Source organism: Rhinatrema bivittatum, chromosome 11 (genome assembly GCF_901001135.1).
Source record: "Rhinatrema bivittatum chromosome 11, aRhiBiv1.1, whole genome shotgun sequence".
In the NCBI taxonomy this organism is placed as follows: Eukaryota; Metazoa; Chordata; class Amphibia; order Gymnophiona; family Rhinatrematidae; genus Rhinatrema; species Rhinatrema bivittatum.
This window is the reverse complement of record NC_042625.1, coordinates 18,836,937-18,850,837: the sequence shown is the minus strand read 5'-3', so window position 1 is coordinate 18,850,837 and position 13,901 is coordinate 18,836,937. Positions and strand designations below refer to the sequence as shown.

The 13,901-nt window shown below is 42.5% G+C and overlaps 1 protein-coding gene across 4 annotated transcripts in view; it reads left to right on the top strand.

Annotated features, from left to right (window-relative positions):
* GRK3 (G protein-coupled receptor kinase 3) overlaps positions 1-13,901 on the top strand; it is a 551,671-nt gene that overhangs the window by 130,408 nt on the left and 407,362 nt on the right. The window contains exon 2 of one of the 4 annotated variants that reach the window (XM_029620118.1): positions 10,208-10,212. The exons of the other annotated variants lie outside the window; for them this stretch is intronic. The gene's annotated coding sequence lies outside the window, so the exon portion shown is untranslated. The remainder of the gene's footprint in view (positions 1-10,207; positions 10,213-13,901) is intronic. 4 annotated transcript variants of the gene reach the window in all.

The window sequence follows — 13,901 nt, the reverse complement described above, 5'->3', positions numbered from 1 at the left end:
AGTAATCTATTTTGGATAGAATGGCATAACTGAAGTTCTTCAATGTACCTTAGTGTAGAGCTATCCCATTTCAAGACTAAGCATCCTAGATTTAGCAACCCTATTTTTTAGAATTTTGATTTCCTGCTTTTTTCCCCTTCTGTCTGGTGCACTCTACTTTGAAATGTTTTTTGTTTTATTGCCAACAGTGTGTTCTGACATCACTTCTAAAAGCAAGTCCAAGTCTAGATTGCCAGGTTATCTCTTCAGGCATTGTTTGTTTGTCATCACTTTAATATAGTGATGTAAAAGGTAGATAAGATGCTTTTAACAAAGCCATATAACCTTAAACACAAATGGATACTTCTGACCATTTTCTGATCATCATTGTTTATTTACATTATGTTTTTCCAGCAAGAGAGCTCAGTGTGTTACAGTGGGTTAGGATTTACAATGGATAAAGTATAATAACTAATTGGAATAAAAACAGTAAAGTACAGTGCATAAATGGTACAGTACATAGTGTATGGTTAAGGCAGGTATAGAGATCACCATAAAATAAAGTACAATAAATATTATTGAAGTATATGATGTACAACACATAAATATTATAGGATGGTGACACACAGTCACAATCTAGTAGGTGACTATCAACATAAAGTCGGCTAGAAATATAAGAGAAATAAATTGAGGCAGTAGACATATTTGAGATAAGGCCTGGTCACGTTGGGTGGTTTTCCTGTATGCTGGAGTACATGACAGTTCTGTTAGTATTCATGAGTAGGAAGTTCACTATCAGGTGGCCCAAATTATGTCTGTGGACTGAAAACTGCTTCAAAGAGTCAAGTTTTTAGTAGCTTCCTGTAAACTAGGAGATTTGGAACTAGTTTGATGATAGGTGGTAGAAAGTTCCATAGGGTTGGAACTAATCATGAGAGCGTACTCTTTCTGGCATCTCCTTGGGGTCTGGCATGACTGAATGAGCTTATGGCAATGTATATAGAGGGCAGGAAGGTGTGGGGTATGGGGATGAGACCTCTCTTAAGGTATGACAGTGCCCAACCTTTGAGAGTCTTGTAGGAAAGGATCAGTATTTTAAACTTGACACGGTAGAGTGTTGGGAGCCAGTGTAGGGTTTCTAGGACTGGTCTGATCCTAGTGAATTTACTTACGTTTAGTATTTTTCACACTGCAGGGTCCTGCATGAGTTGCATATATTGTTTTTTCTTGTTTGGGATCCCAATATAAAATGAGTTACTCAAGCCTATAGTACAGGCAGGGCCATTGTAGAAAATTGAGAGATGATGGAGTTGGCAAAGATGGAAGAAGCCTGATATGTATAATGTTAGTACTTGGACTTCGATAGTAAATTGAGAATCCAATATGAAGCCCAAGTTTCATATTGGAAGGGAAGTTCTGACTCTTTGAGGGTCACCTATGACCGAGGTCTGTTTTCTTTTTTTTTTTAACCAGACCACAGTACATTTGTCTTCTGGACTTTGTCTTCTGGACAAAGTTTGTTTTAGTGCAGCCAATCTGTGCTCTTTCCTAAGCAGACATTTAGGTTGGCAATTGTTTTGTCAGAATTTGGGCCAAGAAGGATCAGCAGCTGAATACCATCAGTATTAGAGTCATAAGTAATCTGAAAGCTCCTGATGAGTTTACCAAGGGGGTCCATATAAATACTGAACAAAGTTGGTGATAGGATGAGGATGTGATAATGCTGGCCCAAATGAGACAATCTGGGTGTAATTGTGGAAAAAGGATGTGAACCAGGCTAACGCTGGGCCTGGACAAGGACCCTGAATGCTATAGCGAGGATGAGGAGATTCCCCAGGGCAGCTTGCACATGATTTAAGCAAAGATGTAATTTATCAACCAGGCTTATTTGGCAGTTTCTGTGCTGTAGTGAGGTCTGAAACCAGACTGAAATGGTCCAGAGTGTTGGTAGCAGTAGCAGGGCTGGTGCAAGGGTATTCGGCACCCTGGGCGAACCTTTGGTCTTGCACCCCCTTCCCCAACTTACCTCTAGCACAGCCACTCCTTCCTACTGGCAGAAGGGTCTCCAGTATTCTCCCATTTGGCAGAATTAGTGCCGACACAGCAGTCCTCTGGACCTCATGCTGGCAGGATGGTGCCGCCCCCCCCCCCCCCCAAAACTTTGGCCCTCTAGATGACGGCCTAGTTTGCCTGATGGAAGCACCGGCCCTGGCTAGTAGGAATTCACATAGCTGTACTAATAAAGGCTTTTCAATGATCTTGCCAAAAATGGAACATTAGAAACTGGTTGGTAGTTGCTCAGGTCCAAGTTGTTTGGGTCCAAGTTGGGTTTCTTTAATATAGATCTCACAGTCCGGTGAGTAACCCACTGCTAATGGTGCATTGAAGGGCTGGAGGTAACCAGGTAGTCCAGTTTTGGCTTGTTTGATGATCCAGAAGGGGGCAGGGCTTTTCTTGGCAAATTGGTGAGAAGGGTATTGATGAGTTCTTCCTCCATTTCCTCCATGTGTTCTGCATCCGTTTCCAGATGTGTCCGAACGCATGAGATTTTAACTGTAAAAAAACTCCACTAGCTTATTGCAGCATGTTGCTATCAGAGTAGAGCATGGAGGTGGTTGGTCTTATGAGCTTTTTGACTGGAATAATTCTCGGGGGGGAGGTTTTTGCTTGGTCAGTTAGTTCTGTGTAATAGTCCTTCTTTACTTCGGTAATGGCCGTGCAGTACACTGCCTGCTGTTGTCTGTCAGACTGTGAGGATGATTTCTGCCATTTCTATAATAGCCTTATAGCAGTTTGCTTTAAGTTTTCCAGTGCTGGTGTAAACCAAAGAGTAGGATTATAGTTTTTAACGCGGGAGACTCCACCAGTGCGCTGGCATTTATGGCTGTTTTAAGGTCTCTGTTCCAGGAGACCTTAGAAGTAACAGAAATAGCTAAGATGGAAGGTGAGCGATTGTCCATTGTCTGTGGGTGGGTAGGTATACAGGAGGGGCTCTGGGTTTGTGGTTGGTCTAATCAGATCTTATTTACATTTATTAAAATTTGTTGATTGCTTAACACAAATTGTTTAAGCAATGTACATATAGAACATTCAAAGCCAAATTGTTACCAAAACAAATTTGGAAAGTATCATAGATTTTACTTATCAGTAGAAGTTTAAGTCTTCTTCTAGACGGGAACAGAACATTCTGTAAAGTCTTCCTGAAGTAAATACTCTCAAATCACTTTCTAAGGAATTATAGTGTGACTACTGGCTATATTGTGCCAAAAATTCAGCATAAGGTTTATAAAACCTTTGTAACTTGCTTGAGAATCTAAATTTAAAATAGAAGGGTAGGATCCATTTATTGCAAACATCTTTACATACAGTTAACATGGAGGCCACCGTATTAAAGTGTGTTAACATCAGGCATCAATATACGTTAATTAGCTTTTATTAAGAGCCCATGATGATATGCAAATTAATTTTGCTGAAATTTACTAGCATTATATTAGTGTGTTAGCATTGACATTATTGCAAAAATGTAACTACATCCCCTGAGGGGTGTGTTCACTTCTGCACATTTTAGTGCATGTTAGTTTTTACGTTCTGTAGTTAATTGGCTATTTTTGTAAAGCTTTTTTGTAAATTGTATTGCATAGCCCATTATGGTATGTTTGTGTTGTAACCTGCCAGGAGTGTTTTTTTCTGTAACGATCCAGCGGACTAAAAATTGAAATAAATAAATAAATGTCTTCATTAGTTTTTCTGTTTAGACTCTTGAACACCCTAAAAGCATCATTAACTTGCATAAACTAGCTTACATGCACTTTTTTAAATGTGCTAGCACACTTTTTATTACCTTGACCTCAAAGTCTGTAAGTCTGTTTATGGGCTATATATATATATTTATATGTTTGTGTATATATCTGTATGCTAATAGTGAACTCACTTCTGCTTTTGGTACTTGCCAGAAACCTGGCTGCCCCAGAAATCTGGTTTGAGTTTCTTCTGAAAGAGGGAACACTATTTAATTTGCTGAAAGTGATTTAAAAAAAACTATATTTATTTACTATAAATAAAAGTACATTGCAGCGATTGCTGGTTGTTGTCAAGATGGCTGGGATGCTGATTGACCAGCGAGGGCATCCAGATTCTCCTCTCCACAGCACTTCGGGATTGTAGGCAATAAGTGGCTCCTCTTCCCACAGCCCTGGAACTGATGCAGGCAATGACATCCAAGGATCCAGCATGGTGAGGTCTGGTGCTTTGTCTTTGCCTCTGTTGCACAGAAGAAGGGGGTGAGGCTGCCGCAGTGCCGGGAGTGCGCTCTCTGAGCTCTCGGGCCACAGCTGCTGCTGCTGTTTCCGCCAGGGCGGACCCAGTGGAGAGGAACGTAGAAAGAGAAGAACCTGAGGGTGAGGGAAAGAGGGAAAGGGCAGGAGGGAAACCCAGAAAGGGTTCGGTATGGGAAGGAATCAAGAGGAAATGGGAGAAAGGAAGGCAAGGAACCTGTGGAGGAAGTGTAAAGAGGAAGAGGCAGAAAAGGAATGAAGAGAAAAGAATCTGGGGAAAGGGACTGGAGGAGAGGGAAAGACAGGAACCTTGAGAGGGAGGAGAGGACAGACAGGAATATAATGGGTGGGATGGGTAAAGAAGGGGAGAGAAAGGAACCTTTGGGGCAGGCGGCATAAGGAGGCAAACCAAGGGGTATGGAGGAATGGGGTAAAAAAAACATGGAGGGGTATGGGGAAGAGTGGAAGAAAAGAGCCTGTGCTGTGATGTTTCATGAGTTGCCACATGTATGTGATATTTATAAGAACCTTAGCTATATAACAATCTGAATAGAACAGGGAGGACCAGCTCCAGTCCTCAAGAAGCACAAACAGGCCAGGTTTACAGGATATCCGCAATGAATATGCATGAGATAGATCTGCATTTAATGGAGGCAATGCATTCAAATCCATCTCATGCATATTCATTGTGGATGTCCTGAAAGCCTGGCCTGTTTGTGGCCTTGAAGACCAGAGTTCGCCACTCATGGAATAGTACAATTATTTTTTCATCATAATAACTTAATATAAATCTTTTGTCACCATTTAAATGTCAAGTTCAAGTCCAACCAAAAAAAGGGTGGTTTTAAGTAGGAGAGATGCCTAAATTGCTTGAATAATGCACAGAGAATCCAAAGTTCTCTCCATCAGATTTCGGTGAGGAGATTTATCTATACATAACTGCAACAGCAAGAGTCAAGATTACAGCTCAGATAGATGACGCGTATCATAGTTTGTATTTACCTTGAAGGAGGATGGGAGGTAATTCTGAACTTGAAGCCTGGGATTGACAGCTTCTTTCAGATTTGGGTGCTAGGCATGCATTGTACGATAGAGAGCACAAGTTATCGGTTTTATTGCACTCCCTATGTAGCACTTGACATCCTATGGCCTTCTGTGGGTGTTTCCAGGATATTAATTTTAGGCATGGAACCTGGTAACGTTATTGTAACCAGCACCATGCTCTCTTATTATTTGTTTTATGTAGTACAGAGTTCATGCTTTATAATGCGCTGCTGTAATGTTTTTAATGATTCTTGTACCCGTGAAGGTTAGGGAATTTCCTATGCTCTGCTGTTCCTAAGCTGGCACTGTCTGAGGTATTAATGCCTCCATGACTAATGTTTATTCTTTGCCTTGAGTGGAAGGACAAAGGTTGCTGTTTTGAACAGATGAGAAGGATTAAGTTTCTTGAGCTCTTGCTGTTTTTGTGAACTTTAATTGTAGAGAGTTTACCAAAAGATTATGACAGTAATGATGCAGAGAGAGAAATACAACTGCAGAACTCCTGGAATATGACTGAGGCCACAGCTGAAAAAAAAAAAAAGATTCAGCTGCTGAATTTCGAGAGGACAATAATGAAAGCTTTTGTCTGCCTGGCTTGCTGAATGAGCAATTTGTGATTAGGAGTACAGATGATATTGTAATGATGGCAATATATGCTGAGATGTAATCTGAAAGCTTATTTATGTTTCATGTTTTTGATATGATCCTGCCATGGGCAAATGCGCCAAAAGCTTGGAGATAGAAAAGACATTCATTTTGCATAGTAAAACTAAAATAGTTTTCCAACCTTGCTTTGTATCTGCATAATTTGCTTTGTTCTTTTGGGGGTTTTATTGATTGGGGATTTCAGCTGTTGATATGGAGAGGAGAGGATGGGTATGGGGAGAGGAGTGGGCAAGAGGATCTAAGCTTGGGAAAAGAGACGGAGAGAGGCTAAGGATAAGAGAAGAACTGGAGGATGAGGAGGGAGGATCCTACCATGTGGAAGGAGAAGGAGAAAAGATTGAGAAAGGGATGATGAGAAGGAGGAAATAGAGAGAAAGGAGGCTTTGAGATCTGAGGGGGGACCAGGAGACTCTGTCTTGGGGATCTGAAGAGGGGAATGGAGGTCTGGGATCTTGGAGAGGATCAGGATCCTTCCCTGTCTTGAGACATGCTCCTCCTCGCATCTCCCCTCGCTCCCTCTCTCCCATCTGCAGTGTGGGTCTACTTTCTTTCCATTCCTGTCCTCCTTCCAGGTGCACTCTCTCTTATCCGCCACCATCCCAGGCGCTGATACACATACCCACCCACCCACCTTTTGCACAACTCCCCATCAACTCTTTCATACAGCCCTTCCCCACTTTCTTTCACAAACTGCCCGCCCACCCAAGCCTTATTTCACATAATTCCCCATCCCTCTTTCACACTCTTCAGCACCCCTAAATCCTCTTTAGCCCACCAGTCCCCACTCCTGCACTGATTGGGCCAGCAGTAGGAGGTAGTGAGTGCGCCTGGAGCCGTATCTTCCTCCTCCTCCTCCTCCCATGCGGAGCGCCCGTAGTGCTCGCTATTCAAAGCCTCTTCCTACTGCTGGTCCAGTCAGCATGGGAAGGGGGAATCAGCTACAAATACGAGTGTCAGCCTGCTGCCACTTCCCCGATCTTCCGAGGTGATTCTGCGGGCGACGGCCAATTTTAAAATAGTCTGCCCTCATCAGGCTACAGATGAAAAAGGTTGAGCTGACTCATGTGCATATGTTGTAACTTTGTCTGACAAAATACCCACTGTGTGGGAGGGGTTGGAACCCAGTGCTGCTTGAGGAATTTTTATGTACTACTGGGTACAGAATTCTTTGTGTTACTTCTTAGCCTTTGATTTTACAGATTGATTTTTTTTTTTTTAATATTTTTTTATTGGCATTTACAGAACAATTCAGATTGATCTCTTTTTAACTGCTCAGTAGTTAAATATGTTTTGTTTTGATATTGCAGCCTTGCAGCAGGAATATCACCAGGACTGGAAAAACAAAGTTTTCTTACCCTTGAATTCAGCCTGGCCAGTTTGTGGAATTCTTACAAGCACCGTCACAAAATTTCAAAACATAAAGGAGCAGATTTTTAAATGAGCGCGCGCGGGGTACATTCGTGCGCGCTACCTGGCGCGCACAAATGAACACCCAATTTTATAAAATGTGTGCGCTGCCGTGCGCATGTTATAAAATCCAGGGTTGGCGTGCGCAAGGGGGTGCACACTTGTGCACCTTGCGCGCACTGAGCCCTAGGGGAGCCCCGATGGCTTTCCCCGTTCCCTCCGAGGCCGATCTGAAATCGGAGCGGCCTCGGAGGGAACTTTCCTTTCGCTCCCTTCCACCTTCCCCTCCCTTCCCCTATCTAACCCATCCCTCCCTACCTTGTTTTCAATAGTTACGCCTGCCGGCCAGCTGCCGGCACAGCAACCCTCGGCACAGCTGCTGTGCCGGAGGCTTCGGTCCCGCCCCCGGACCAGCACCCTGCCCCCTTCCCGCCCCTTTTTCAAAGCTCCGGGACATACACGCGTCCTGGGGCTTGCGTGCGCCACCAAGCCTATGCAAAATAGGCTCGGCGCGCGCAGGGGCAGGTTTTTGGGTTACGTGCGTAAGTTACACACGTAAGCCTTTGAAAATCTACCCCAAAATGTCTGTTGCTGAGGGATGCTGTTATCAGGCAGGAGGCTTGATGATTTACAGACAGATATTGAAGGTTATTTTAATTAAAGAGGAAAATAAAATGAGCGGAGTGTATAGTGGAAAATCAGTTGAAGAGAACCCATGTTATTTCTTAGATAGCTGCATGGTTTTTTTTTTTTAAATTTATACTTTATTGAGATTTTAAACAAAATACAGTTGTAAAAAATCACAAAGAAAACATTTTTCATGTATGAATAAACTTAAAGCAATCCTATTTAGAAAAACAAATACATCAAAAATCCTAGTCCACATTATGGGAGGATCAATTCAAATACATTTTTAGGAAATTATGCAATCAAATTTGCAACATTGGAGATAAACATTATTTATTTGCAGCTATCTACCTCAACCCTTATCTTGTAGAAAAGTTTCCAAATGAGTTGGGTCCTGAAAAATAAATTTGTTTCTTTGTAGTACAACTAAACATTTGCAGAGAAATTTTAGGAAAAAGGTTGCCCCCAATGCCAAAACCCTTTGTTTTAACATTAGGAATTGCTTCCTTCTTAGTTGCGTACTACGTGAAACGTCTGGAAAGACCTGTATTTTCTGACCACAGAACAAATAATCCTTATTCTTAAAATATTTCTGTAAGACTAAATTTTTATCACTTTCCCTACAAAAAGTGACAAATAAAGTTGCTCTTTTAGGAATATCATCAATTGATGATTCTAAGAATGCTGTTAAATTAGGGGAGTCTTGTTGGACTTGGTCCATACCCTCCTCACCCTCCTGTAATCTCAAACTCGTATTAGAAATATAATATAATTTTGAGATTTTTTTCATCAATATTATTGATTGCCAAAATTTCTACAAAATATTTTTTCAACAATTCTTGGGCTGATATAAGTCTGGTTACTGGAAAATTTAAAAAACGTAAATTTTTCATCCTTAATGTATTTTCCAGATTTTCTATCTGCCTCTGATTTAACAAACTATCCTTAATGAATGAATTATTAACCCCTTGTAAAGAGTTTATTTGTGATATCATATTCTTGCTAACTTCCTCCAATTTATCTAATCGAACATTATGTTTTCCTACAGATTCTTTAATCTCATTACAGGTTTTATTATTTTGAGCAATTGACATAGTCATAGTTTTCTGCAACTCATTGATAGCACGCCAAACGTCTCCCAAAGTAACATTTTGGGGATCAACATGTTCATTGATTACTGCCTGTAATCCTGAATCACCTATTGTCCCCTCTTCCTCTGTACCCCCAATAATAGGTGGGGCTAGAGAGTCCGTATTTGGTGTTTCTTCCATTTAAGGCAAATTTTGATGGGAGAGGTCTGGTGGTTCTAAAATTTGCTGAGGTGGCTGCAATTGGCTAGGGCTCTGAGAAGATCTAGATGAGAAGGAAATATCAGGAATCGAACTACGGGCAGATTGACTTACCCTTCTGATAATATGGGAGTCCATTGGTCCTCTGGTCTCAAGCGGTGCTGGGGAAGATGTCCACACCTTGGTCTTTCATTTTCTCCCCATACAGGAAAGAAATATCAGTTAGAAGAAAAAATTTAGAAGGGGCGCGCCCCTTTGGCGCGCGGCTTCGGCTGCGCGCCGGCGGCTGTGCGCCGCCCTGCCCCGAATTTATTCACCAGTCCTGTCTCCGAGTGATGACGTCACAGGGGGGGGGGGCGTAGCCAGCAACGCCGAGCAGATGACTCAAGCTCCCAGCTGGAAAAAGGAGCTCTCAGCGTTCCCTTTCGCCTTTCCTCTCCGTCGAGAGGTCTCTCCTGGTAAAGTCCTCCGGTTAATTGCGCCGCCCTGCCCCGAATTTATTCACCAGTCCTGTCTCCGAGTGATGACGTCACAGGGGGGGGGGGGCGTAGCCAGCAACGCCGAGCAGATGACTCAAGCTCCCAGCTGGAAAAAGGAGCTCTCAGCGTTCCCTTTCGCCTTTCCTCTCCGTTGAGATGTCTCTCCTGGTAAAGTCCTCCGGTTAATTGTGCCGCCCTGCCCCGAATTTATTCACCAGTCCTGTCTCCGAGTGATGATGTCACGGGGGGGGCGTAGCCAGCAACGCCGAGCAGATGACTCAAGCTCCCAGCTGGAAAAAGGAGCTCTCAGCATTCCCTTTCGCCTTTCCTCTCCATCGAGAGGTCTCTCCTGGTAAAGTCCTCCCAGCTGCATGGTTTTTATGGGATGGGATTGGTTATTTTAGAAGTTGATTGACTTATTTTAAATGGTAATATGAAATAGAAATTGTTTTATTTGTGAATTGTAAGCCACTTTGTTGCTAAATAAATAAATAGAAACATAGAAACATAGAAACATAGAAATGACGGCAGAAGAAGACCAAACGGCCCATCCAGTCTGCCCAGCAAGCTTCACATTTTTTTCTCATACTTATCTGTTTCTCTTAGCTCTTTGGTTCTATTTCTCTTCCACCCCCACCATTAATGTAGAGAGCAGTGATGGAGCTGCAACCAAGTGAAATATCAAGCTTGATTAGTTAGGGGTAGTAGGGGTAGTAACCGCCGCAATAAGCAAGCTACACCCATGTTTATTTGTTTTACCCAGACTGTGTTATTCAGCCCTTATTGGTTGTTTTTCTTCTCCCCTGCCGTTGAAGCAGGGAGCTATGCTGGATATGCGTGTAGTATCAGTTTTTCTTCTCCCCTGCCGTTGAAGCAGAGAGCTATGCTGGATATGCGTGAAGTATCAGTTTTTCTTCTCCCCTGCGGTTGAAGCAGGATATGCATTGAAAGTGAAGTATCAGGCTTATTTGGTTTGGGGTAGTAACCGCCGTAACAAGCCAGCTACTCCCCGCTTTGTGAGTGCGAATCCTTTTTTCTTCTCCCCTGCCGTTGAAGCAGAGAGCTATGCTGGATATGCGTGAAGTATCAGTTTTTCTTCTCCCCTGCCGTTGAAGCAGAGAGCTATGCTGGATATGCGTGAAATATCAGTTTTTCTTCTCCCCTGCCGTTGAAGCAGAGAGCTATGCGTGAAGTATCAGTTTTTCTTCTCCCCTACCATTGAAGCAGAGAGCTATGCTGGATATGCATTGAAAGTGAAGTATCAGGCTTATTTGGTTTGGGGTAGTAACCGCCGTAACAAGCCAGCTACTCCCCACTTTGTGAGTGCGAATCCTTTTTTCCACATTTCCTCTTGCTGTTGTAGCTTAGAGTGATGTTGGAGTCACAGTAACCATGTGTATGTTTATTGAATAAGGGTATTATCTCCAGGCAGTAGCCGTCATTCTGGCGAGCCACCCACTCTTTATTGACGGCCTCTTGATTTTATGGATCCACAGTGTTTATCCCACGCCCCTTTGAAGTCCTTCACAGTTCTGGTCTTCACCACTTCCTTTGGAAGGGCATTCCAGGCATCCACCACCCTCTCCGTGAAGAAATACTTCCTGACATTGGTTCTGAATCTTCCTCCCTGGAGCTTCAAATCGTGACCCCTGGTTCTGCTGATTTTTTTCCTATGGAAAAGGTTTGTCGTTGTCATTGGATCATTAAAACCTTTCAAGTATCTGAAAGTCTGTATCATATCACCTCTGCTCCTCCTTTCCTCCAGGGTGTACATATTTAGATTCTTCAATCTCTCCTCATAAGTCATTTGATGAAGACCTTCCACCTTTTTGGTCACCCTTCTCTGGACCGCCTCCATCTTGTCTCTGTCTCTTCGGAGATACGGTCTCCAGAACTGAACACAATACTCCAGGTGAGGTCTCACCAAGGACCTGTACAAGGGGATAATCACTTCCCTTTTCTTACTCGATATTCCTCTCTCTATGCAGCCCAGCATTCTTCTGGCTTTAGCTATCGCCTTGTCACATTGTTTCGCCGACTTCAGATCATTAGACACCATCACCCCAAGGTCTCTCTCCTGCTCCGTGCACATCAGCCTTTCTCCCCCCATCGAATACAGTTCATTCGGATTTCCACTCCCCATATGCATGACTTTGCACTTCTTGGCATTGAATGTCAGCTGCCATGTCTTCGACCACTCTTCCATCTTCCTTAAATCCCGTCTCATTCTCTCCACTCCTTCCGGCGTGTCCACTCTGTTGCAGATCTTAGTGTCATCCGCAAAAAGACATACCTTACCTTCTATCCCTTCCGCAATGTCGCTCACAAAGATATTGAAAAGGACCGGTCCCAACACCGATCCCTGCGGGAGACCGAGGGCCCTGGTTTCGCTGTTCAGTGTAGGCTCATGATGCCATTAGGGATTCTAAAGCAGCCTCGCCATTGGTTGATGCTAATAAGCCCAATTTTAAATGATATCTGCAGTTAAAGATGTTGGAGATCCAGCAAGAAACTGGAGCTTCTTAAATGGTATGACAAAATGTCTTGTAAGTTGGGTTACCTGCTATTTGCCACATGTAGAGCCATTCATGGAAGCTTGTATGTGTCAGTGCATGAAAGTACTTCTGCAATTGGAGACCCCTAGTTTCCTTGAAATGCTAAAGAAACCCATAGGAAGTAAATGCTCTACAAACCTTCGAACAGATGGTTAATAGCCTCCATGTTTACCTTTTAGAGAGAAAATTCTAGGCAAAACATGGGGGGGTTATCATAAAAAAAAATGGTATCCAGGTGGGAAAGAAATGTATTCCTGTATAAATAAAGAGGACTCTGCATTCATGTACATATACCAATAATTTAAAAATTGTTCTTTAATCCATTCTAATTACTGTAGAAGCAATGAAACAAAAACAGGCGTTGTTGATATGCTACCTTGCATCTCAATGGAAACAATCACATATGGTTTATAATGTTTTTCTTTTGTGTTTTTTTTAGCTGTCTGCCACATTATTTCTTTATAATTGATATTTATATGATGCCCTAAATCATTATATAAATTACAATCAGAAATAAGTGTGGGTAAGTATGATGGAAAACAAGGATTGGTCAAGGGTGCCCATTTTATTTTTTCCTTTTGTACTTTTTCTTCTGTCAATATTATCTTTACTATCAGGCCGATACAGTAAAGTGTGGAGGCCCCAAAAATAAAAAAAAATTAAAAATTAAAAAAAAAATTAAAAATCTGCCCACGGCCTGCGGGTTGGAAGACAGATGCCCAATTATGACGGTGTCCGTTTTCCGAACCCATGGCTGTCAGCGGGTTCAAGAACCAATGCCGGTAAAATTGAGCATCAGCTGTCAAACCTGCTGACAGCCGCCACTTCTGTCAAAAAGAAGGCGCTAGAGACGCGCTAGTGTCCCTAGCGCCTCCTTTTACTGCAGGCCCTCATTTGCATGCCTCGGTTTAGTGAATTGCACACCCAGGAGAGCGGGCGCTCGCCGGCTCTCGTGAGCATTTTTCTGTATCGGCCTGTATAGTAGGTTGATCATGAGCTAATATTTCTGTTAACTGCATTATATAGTTAACGGCAGATCAAGATTACACAGTAACATACTAATATGGTAAATATTGGCAGATAAAAAGTAACTGGCTCCTTCAGTTTCTCCATATTGAGACTGACTCTGGTTTTCTACCACTTGGTAAGATGAGCACACAGATTTCCATTGCCTAAACCATTACCAGCTAACTCTCTATGTCCCCTATCCAACTTCTCAAATCTGCTTCCACCACGGCCCTCCATAACAATCCCAGGTGTATTCCTTTCTTATATATCTTCTACCTGATATCCCCCAGCAGACCTTTCTCACCATGTTCTGTGTCTTTCCCATGCATTTTAAAATTCTGTCATGGTTTTGACTGGTAACTACTATCTCTGCAGGTAGGCTGTTCCAATATCAAACATCCTCTCCACAAAGAAATATTTTCTCATGTTTCTTCTACAATTTCTTCCCTGAAATATCACATAATGACCCCTTGTCCTTGAATTTTCTCATCTATAGAAGATTTCACTGTTGATACTTTATTGAACCTTGTCAAATATTTGGTTTTATCACTTCCCTTCTTTCCTTCATTGAAT